Raw genomic sequence first — 10,014 nt, 5'->3', positions numbered from 1 at the left:
AGCTACGACTCCGACCAGCCAAAGGCTGGGCTGCACTATAGTCGTGTCTGAACGCTGATCAGATTCTGTACCTCTAATCAGAAAATATTTTACCTCATGTTTTGTTCTGTTTCTTCTCTATTCTTGAAAAAATATATTTCGACAAGCATCTTTTGCTTTGTATAGTACATGAAAAAGCTATGGACCTTCAAGGTTGAAGCATCTATTGTAAATTACTGGATGCTTTTATTATTGTATTTCTGCCTCCATTCCTTTGTGTCTTGTCAGCATCCTTCTTGTCTTCCACATCTCATTCCACCTTGCGGTCTTGCTCCCAAGTTGTGCATGACAATTACAGTATAGTAGCTCTGCTGTGTCTGAGTGACACTGCGCTGTTGTCATGATGCAGAGAGCAACTGTGCCTCTTTGCGTGCTGACCCAATATGTCCCCTCTTACTTCTCATGACGCCATGCTCTGCCAATCATGTCTGTAACCTGTCAGCAGTGGTCTAGACTAGAATTTCAATTTGACCTTAAAACAAAGAGATTAAAAAGAAAAAACAGATGCAGGATCAATTCAAGCTAGGTCATCTGTCTTCATTTAAATCACAACAGTCACATTTAAGATTGGTGTAAAGGTGTAATTTCCTCCTCAGCCAGTGTGACAGCCTCTGTGTTGGCTCAGTGTGAGGATTTAGGGAAGCTGCCCATGCGAGAAATTTCTTAATTAACTGTGCACCAGACTTGACGATTTTTTTTTTATGTGAATGAATGGTACAAATAATTGGTCACGTCCTATACCCTGTCCCTGAATGATAATATTGTCATTTCAGGAATAGAGCATCCACAGGATTCTTAATTCAAGGGTACAGTATACCGTTGACCCTTCATTACAGTATAACAAGGTACAAGCATAGTCACAGAGCAGCATCATGTAACCCATATAAAACTATTTTTCAAAAAATGTAAATACATTTCAGAGGTCCCACTTAGTGTGTTTTCCAAAATGTAGCCTTATTCTGAAATGTAGACAATTTAAGAGGCCATCCACACGGAAACGTTTTCAGGTCAAAACAGTAAAGTATTTGATCTTTTCTGCCTTTCATCCATTTACACAGAAACGGCTTTTTGGGTGGCCTGAAACACTGTCTATAACACGTTTGATTCCTGGCTAGCCTGGAACCTACTTTATCAATGAACCTGAAACAAAATGTTTCAATTTTTTTTCTGGTAAGTACTCATAAAATGTCTTCAAAGTTTGCTGTGAAGTTTTGCAAAGCCTTTTTTTTTGTCATCATGAAGTGGTGGGTGTATACACAGGACTTGCTCATATAGCTATGAGTGGGTCAGAGGTGGTCTTGTACCCATCCTAAAAGTGGAGCAAACAAGTGAGGGAGATAATGGATTTTTATCACATTTGGTGCTCATAAACAGTCTCTCGGAACACATATACTATTAGCACATTATTAAAAAGTCATTTTTGCATAACGAGGGACCTTTCAAGTAATATTCATAAGCCAGAAGCGGTCAGAGAGTGGCACTGATTACCCCATTACTATTTCTCCTACTAGCTCACACCGTGACTCCACAAAATGCTCCATTAGTTGATACATTGAACACTGTGACGGCACAATTAACCTTCTTAATTGAGTTGTCTCACTCGTGTTGCAGTAACACAATAGATTGGTGCTGATTGACTGTGACATGCAGTGTGCAATATACTGTTTATACTGAACTGCAGAAGGTAATATTTTTGTTAGCTACATCCAACTGCTGAGCCCGGTTTCCCACAGAAGGAGACAAGGTCACATGGCAGCAACAACGCTTTACTCGGTGCAGAGCAGCAGGCTCACTGTCAGCGGCTGACACTCTCAAATGCTAACAACGCTCCTCTTGGGGGTCAAATCCCAACCCGGATCCCTGTGTTATTTTTTTTTTTTCAAGAGGATGTCAGCTCTTTTTCTCTCTTTAAACCATACGCTGTTGGAGTACTGTTAAGAGATGATCCAGTAGACTTAAAAGAAGACAGATTTCTGGCTACATCGGCCTCTAAAGCCTGCTAATATTTGAAAAGATCCCTGTGGGGCGATGCAGCTAAGTAAATTTAAACCACAGATCCAGGATGTTGAGGTCTTGTCTCAGTAAGGAGACAAGAACATAAAAGGTTGTGCTTTTCTCTGGAGGGAGTGCATATGTGCAAGGATACGGAAAGGGCAATGGGGAGGAAAAAAGGATGGATATTATCTTGAAACATCCTTAATGTTTGGCGAGGGGAAAAAAGAGCCATCTGGTGCCTCTTAGCTGCAGTGATTGCTTCCGAGGTGGACTCCAACAGGAAGTGGAGGAGACTTGTGTGATAGTGGTGTGTGACTGTGTGTCCATGCAAGTACACAAAAAGTGATATGCTCGGCACATTTGGTGCTAATCCTCAACAGTGGTATTAAACAAGCATGGCATCACGTGTCAACCTATTTGGTCGACACAAGTATTGGGACACTTGGAATATGGGGTTGATCCATTTCCTAGGGCTGTCTTTGACTAAGAATTTTCATAGTGAAATCTGATTTGTTAGATTGTGTCCATACTTGTGTAATATTTGATTCATACTCAAATGGAAAGTTTTTGTTTTGATTCTTGTCTCGTCTCGTGAGTTGGGTGTCTCTCGACACCCCAACTGTTTTATAGCGTTGGGCACTGTTTGAATTTGAATGATTCCGGTTCCCGTTCAGATTTTTCGTTTCTGGTCCCTAATGATTCTCGATTCCGATGGTTTTAAAAGGCAGGGTCACAAAAATTTGCATGTTTTCTTTTCTTTTTTATTAAATGTCTGAATTTCTCAATGTTTTTTTTTATGATATTAACTTTTTATCAACTTTTTACTATTTTACAGGGCTATTTGCAACCAGTATTTAAGTAGCAAACCATTCACTTTGAATATAAATGTTATGATGTTAATTTTGTAGGCAATTTTTTGTGACCATTTTAACTTCAGCAAAGCATGCTGGGAAATGCACAATCTGCCCCTTTCACAGATGCCAAATCTTCCAGTTTCACAGATTGATGTTTTTGTGTTGATATTTTATCTTGATATCTTTTTTGTTGGTGTTTGCTGCTATTTATTCTGGTCAGTGAAGTAAACATCAGAACTAGGAATCGAAATAACGATCCCGGTAGAATAGTTAGTCCCCGTTCCCATCAATGCTTCAGATTCAATGCCTTATGTCTTATATTCAGGTCAATAATCGTTATAATATATATATAAGTTTGCCTTTAACATTGGGGAAACGTTAAGTTCAGCAGATTAAAAAATATGTTTTTTACATTTGTTTTTCTCAAGCTGCTGCACTCTTTGAGTCATTTCTCATATTTATTTATTGTGTTGTTGGTGTGTGTGCCAGTTTGTGTGTTTCACGGGAGACGGTGACTTTCAGAGTGTCTGGTTGTCGTGCATGGAGGCACCTGGCATGTTCCACACTCCTTCACTATCTGCTCAATGGCATTTCTATTCAATACATTCCAGAGGAAAACACAAAGCCCCCAAAGAAGTGTTTTTGGTGTTGTTGTCCACAGCAAATTGGCAGAAGTGCTTTCATCAAATATGAATGAATATACAGTACAACACTACTTTTGACGCTGCCTCCATCCCGCTGAGCTGCATCATTTTTATTATGCTGAATTTACTTGATCATTCCCTGTATGCACTTTCACTTTTGAATTTGTAGCTGCATCTTCCAGCCATCATATCCAGTGACACTGTGAAAGTTTTTCTGAGGGAAAAAAAAATACCCTGTGGACACAACTCAAGTACATCACCTGCAGTGTGAGAGCTGTTTGCCTTACTGACTGCCCTATGAAAGAGGCCTGTGTTGGATAGCTGAACCACGCCACAGTAATGACTGTCTCGCCATGGTGATGTGTACAGTTTGTGTATACTAGATGGATTTGCACGGTTGCGGGGAGGAGTTGCAAGCAGACTTTCCATTTTGTGCCTATTTGTGAGGTTGGATGTTGGACCATGGCTGTCAGGGTTCTTCTACACCAAAGTCCACGATTTACATTTGTATTGGCTTTTTCTATAATTTACAGAGCATTAGAAGTCCACATACAGGTTCTTATATATGTAGTGTACAGTACACACAATCACCTAAATATTAGTGGTGCCGAATGTTTGTTAAGGTGACAGAGCCAACCTCTAATAACTTCTGGCAAACACGACTACAGATAGATCGATACTTAGGTCATCTCAAAGAGAAATTCACGTTTTCAGCAACTCTGCATGTCATAATAAACGTAATCACTTAAAAATCAGTGGCGGCTGCTGGTCATTCAAGGAGGGGGAGCTATGTTTTTCCGGCCAACAATAAAATGAAATTCTTGGAACATGCTCTGGTGGAGATTCATACTTGAAGATCGCTGATTCACTCGTTTCACTGTTAATCAAAAAGGGATTCCGCCTGTCCACTCTAAGCTTCCCATCGAAGTCGGTAGACGCTCAGCGTCTGACTGTGCTTAAAAAAAAAAAGCGCTGTGGCGGTGCTGCGGGGATGAATGAGAACGAAGTCGTGTCAGTATACGTATAATTTCATCAATTAAATGTACACACTGCAGTGTATGTTTTCCCAGTTTGGACATTTTAGGGGAAGCTGAATTTCCCTTGCCGTCTCAGAGCAATTGCCACTATTAAAAATAATTTCATTGACCAATACACTAATGGAGTATTGAAAGTCCAAGTAAATCAATGAAGCTGGAAGAAGGAGAATTATTGATGTACCAAAGTTGGGAAAGTAAGAACAATGTAGAATCTGACAAGTATGGTTGGTGGTGGTAGCATCATTGTCTAGCATCATTGTCTTATCATGAAGAAGGAGGACTACCTACAAATTTGTTACCCTCACTTTACTTTTTGTGGGTGTGCTTGCTAGCATGCATTCTTATGACAATGCATCGCCTATACACAGTCATTTTATATAGATTAGAAAGGACAAAATAACACTTAAATGTGTAAGTGTATAATTTTTGTTTCATGAAATTAAACAAGATTTAAATAAGATTAAAATGGGCTGCGATGCTTTAATACTCTGGCCTCCATGTCATCCAGCACATTGCCACTGTTGGCAGTTTGGCTCAGAATGGAAGCCAAGTGCTTATCCAGTGGAAAGAGCGCTGGGGTTCCCTCTCCTCCTCTCATGGCACACAGTTATTGTGTGCAGTAGGGTTGAGTGATATGGACCTTAGCATGTATCACAATATTTTGGGTATGTATCGCTATATGAAAATTTAAATTCATAATATAAAATATAAAATGTTTATTCAGAGTCTTGTATAAAAAGTTTCTTGTATCAAATTGTAAAGCACATTTATTTAATGCTAACTTTTCTAATGTGATGTCAGCCTTGTTTATCGCCATTTTAACCTATTTAAGGCGGGAGGGGATTGTTCAGTATTTATCATGATTTGGTGCCACGATTGAGCGGTCTGCCGAGTAAATACTGCCATACAAAATATGTTTTCTTTTTAACATTTTTCCACCATATCTTCCATTTGACAATCTTTGGAATTGCGCCTCTTCTTTTTCGTTTTTTATTTTGCTTGCTTCCGTCATCTCGATTCAAAATTAAACTAAATCCTGTCATGTTTATTAGTGATGGGCGGATTGATCCAGATCCAGTTGGTTTCCTGCCCAATTCATTCAGATTTAGATTGATTCAGACTGATGATACCACCTTAATTGTAAAAAGTGTCGTTATTGATATCAGTGATACCGGACCTGTATTTACTTGGTATCCATACCAAATCTAGTGATATCGCACTCCACTACCATTTATACAAAAATAGTTAATTGTGGGTGTGTTGCAAGGCATCTATGGTGTATTATGGGCAAGGTCAGAAGACAATTTCATGATGATTGATGTGTCTGTAGGAAAAACAAATGTGGGAAAATACAGTCCGTAAGGGGAGTTTTATACATCTGACAGAAACACACATTTATACATGTAAATACACAGTTTTATACATTTGACCACAGGTCTGGACTTGTTTGCGTTCCTTTTTTTTGGTAGGTGGCATATTCAAATACAAATTGTACTTGGAGTCATGTTTCCAGACAAATCCTTTATTGGCCTTAACATCTCAGATAGCTACCTTAGCTACCAGGAGTTATGACAGTGTCCAAAAAGAGCACCATATCCATCCATCCAGTGAGCAAGCAGCATCTAAAGCCGCACACAACCTGCTTCAGTGTAGCATGCCTGCTAGGCTTTTTCCAAATAATGTTGACTACAGTGCTCCATTCAGCCTGACCAACAGTCACTGCTGCTTTTCAGACTGCGGTACATGCCAAACAGCTGTCAGCTAAAGCAGAGGCGGCTGGTGGCCTGGCATCAGTGGCCATCCCCTCCCTCATTACCACCTAATTACCTACACTATATGTCATTTTGTCACTCTTTTTTTTGTTTTGTTTGTTAGCTGAATCATCAGGGAAAAAGTACAGCGTCCACAATTTCTTTGTCCATTAGCCAAGATAAAACCCATTAAATGTTGGCACGGATAAAAGTGCTGATCCATTTGCTTCTCAATTTTGTCAACATTGCAAGTTAATTTTCCCTCCTATTGGTGCTGATACAAATTAGTATTGTCCTCTCTGATGCTGTAATGACTTTGAACACTCTGTTTATCCGTGTGTGGGTGCGGGTGCCACAAGCTCTTGCTAATACTACTGACCAACTCCACAACTCTGAAGGAATGAAAGATAATTACTATGGGTATGGGTACAAATGTCTTCTTTCTTGACTCACAATCTGTCCTCCCCCCCCCACTGAATCTCATTGGTCGCTGTGGGACTTCTGCCGGCACCATATGGCCAAACTTATTTTTATCATGCCCAGTGGGGGACCAGCACATATTTTACAGACCAATCTAGAAACGGTTGTGCTCAATAAACTTGTAAAATCTTGATTTTTTTTTGTCCATTGTGGATTTTGATTGATTTATTCAATGATATTTCTTGTGGGATACCTCAGGGTTCAATCTTTGAATCCATCTTATTTTTGTCTCTTCCTTTCCAAACATTGACATGTAGCTTACATCATGCTATTAATTCTCTCATTTGCTCTACACTTAGCTTCATTTGAAACCGTTTTACATCCAGCCAGGATGGAGCTTCAATACGTATATCTTCATGATGTTTCAGGTATAGATGCTTTCAATGCACCAAAGCCTGAATTTTCTCATTCAGTATTGATTTTTCTCCTACACTCAAAAATCTTGCCAGATTAATTTCAGCTTTTCTTAAAGGGTCCCTGACATGATTCACCATCTTTGATTAAATATGTTATCAATTGTTTGTAATTATGTTCTACATTGTTCATTCATTCATTTTCTACCACTTATCCTCATGAGGGTCGCTGGTATGCTGGAGCCTATTCCAGCTTTGGGCGAGAGGCGCGGTACACGCTGGACTGGTTGCCAGCCGATCACAGGGCACATATAGACAAACAACCATTCACACTCACATTCATACCTATGGACAATTTGGAGTCGCCAATTAACCTAGCATGTTTTTGGAATGTGGGAGGAAACCGGAGTACCCAGAGAAAACATGCACAGGGAGAACATGCAAACTCTGCTGTTTACTCTGCTTTAGCTGAGAGGTGATGTCATTTCCAGAAATGAGGCTGAGCTGCGAGGGTGAGCTCATCGTGTCTATAAACTGTAAATTAATTATAAATGTAATATTGGCGAATTTACCGTTCACTTCACAACAGCGGACAATGTTATTCCAAATAATCATGTCAGGGACCCTTTAAAAAGAGCTTTTGTGGAAATATCAACGTTTTTGTTTTTTCCTGTATGAATACCGGTAGTGTTTTGTTTCCAATCCAATCCACTTTATTCATATAGCACATTTTATAAACAGAGTTTCCAAAGTGCTGCACAGACTAGTAAAAATAAAAAGTAATAATCCAAAACTAAAAGAGCATTTTAGAAATAAAATAATAAAATAGGTATTAAAATATTGTTTCTAAAAATATTGTTTCTGTAATTACAAGACTTTAGTTGGTTCTGCATGCAGCAGCTGGCCCCAGCCAGGGAAGGCTTTTTGGCCTAATTTACTGCACATGGGTCCTCTATACGTCCTTAAAAATACAAGAAAATACAAAAGTAGTTTTAAGGGTTCTACTGATCACATTCAGAGCCCCTAATGGCGTGCATTCTCTTGAGTGTTCAATCCCTTAACCCAGAACTCTCCACTAACTCCACTCACATCTAATTGCTCCTGAATGTCCCACATTTTAAATGAGTATTTTTTGGCTTTGCCTGACGTTTTTCCGTCCCTTCATTTCTATTATTAATTATAAACTTGAAGAGTTCCTACTTAAATCTCTAGCCCAGCCAATGTTTCTCTAATGTGAGTTGACGACTTAAGCAACAACCTCTGGGGTGAACAAGTTTTTCAAAGCATAAGTTAACTCTCTGAGACTATAATGGACTAAAATAACTTGAGGCTCTGTTCACACCTCTGGTTCTGGACCAAAAATAAAGAATATATATATACTTTGTGTGGTTTGCTTATGGCTATTCTTAAAATGGACACTAAACGCTGTGCATTAAAGAACATGCATGAAGTCAGGACTTCATTGGGCATCTTTTGTGACACAGCATAGGGACCCTATGCTGTGGGTTCAACTTTAAGATGTACTGGAATCTATCCATTATAGCATTATATCCTGCCTCTTCCTGCGTTGAGTACACCCATCTCACAATTTGACAAAATTAGCTACTAACGTTAGCTATCATTGAATGAATAGCCTTTAATGTAACATGACTGCAAATTGATCTCTCAGAGACTGCTTTTGTGTGTGTTTTAGTGGTGTGCAATACCGCTAGATTTGGTATCGATCCGATGCCAAGTAAATACAGGGCAAGTGTTGGCGATATTGATACCGATACTTCTGAATCTGAATTAATTGTGCAGGAAACCAGATTAGATTAATAATCAGTTAAAATTCAGGAAGTAATTTGAGTTTATACTGTAAGTAAATACAAAATACTTTATTAACACAATACAAGTTTTTGTTCAGAAACAGAAAATCACTTGGAAACATTGCACTTCCTTACTCCACAACAAATATACAAGAAATATTATATTACATATAAACAATTCTTTGTTCAAGCAGCATGGATTTTCACACAGCCAAGTTGCATCTTCAATTAAACTGCTGCATTTGGGCAGGAAACCAACTGAAGCCCAAGTATTGATCTTTTTAATTGGTATCGCTCAATATTGTTACCAATGTTCGGTATTGGATCGATATCGCAAAAATATTCCTCCCACATTCCAAAAACATGCTAGGTTAATTGGTGACTCCAAATTGTCCATAGGTATGAATGCAAATGAGTGTGAATGGTTGTTTGTCTATATGTGCCCTGTGATTGGCTGGCGACCAGTCCAGGGTGTACCCCGCCTCTCGCCTGAAGACAGCTGGGATAGACTTCAGCACGCCCGCGACACTCCTGAGGATAAGCGCTAGAAAATGAATGAATGAATGACAGAGTGAGGGAGCGATGTTTGAACAGCGAAGTAGCAAAGGACGACTATATTCCAAAACAAAATGCTGTCTGCTTCTTTTTAAGTTTAAAGTTTTCAGAACTTAGTTTTTCTTTATTTATTTTTTTCACAATATTCTTATTTTATAATCTGCTATATTTACCAAATTACATTTCACAAAAGGCTTTTAAAATATACTTTTACAGAGCGGCGTTGTCACACTCACATACACGGAGGAATGGTTTGTGTCTTTGTTCCATGTAGCGTTCACCGCATGGCAACATGTACGTATATGTAGTATATGGTTTTGACTTTTCATCCTCACAACTCAAATGCCGAAGGGTTGTTGGTCACTTTTCTCCATGTTGTGCAGCCCCATATTTTTCTCTATTTGTTTCTAAACCCTTCCCGTTTAAACAGAGCAGCATCCTCTTTCGCTCAATGCCAGCTCTCTCTCTAAATGCTGCAGTGAGCACCTGGTCTACTGA

At 39.1% G+C, this 10,014-nt stretch overlaps 1 protein-coding gene across 3 annotated transcripts in view; it reads left to right on the top strand.

Moving 5' to 3' along the window:
- slc44a5b (solute carrier family 44 member 5b) overlaps positions 1-10,014 on the top strand; it is a 35,045-nt gene that overhangs the window by 2,434 nt on the left and 22,597 nt on the right. The window lies entirely within an intron of this gene.

The sequence above is a fragment of the Doryrhamphus excisus genome, chromosome 5 (assembly GCF_030265055.1).
Source record: "Doryrhamphus excisus isolate RoL2022-K1 chromosome 5, RoL_Dexc_1.0, whole genome shotgun sequence".
NCBI classification, from domain to species: Eukaryota; Metazoa; Chordata; class Actinopteri; order Syngnathiformes; family Syngnathidae; genus Doryrhamphus; species Doryrhamphus excisus.
This window is presented reverse-complemented; position numbering and strand designations above follow the sequence as displayed.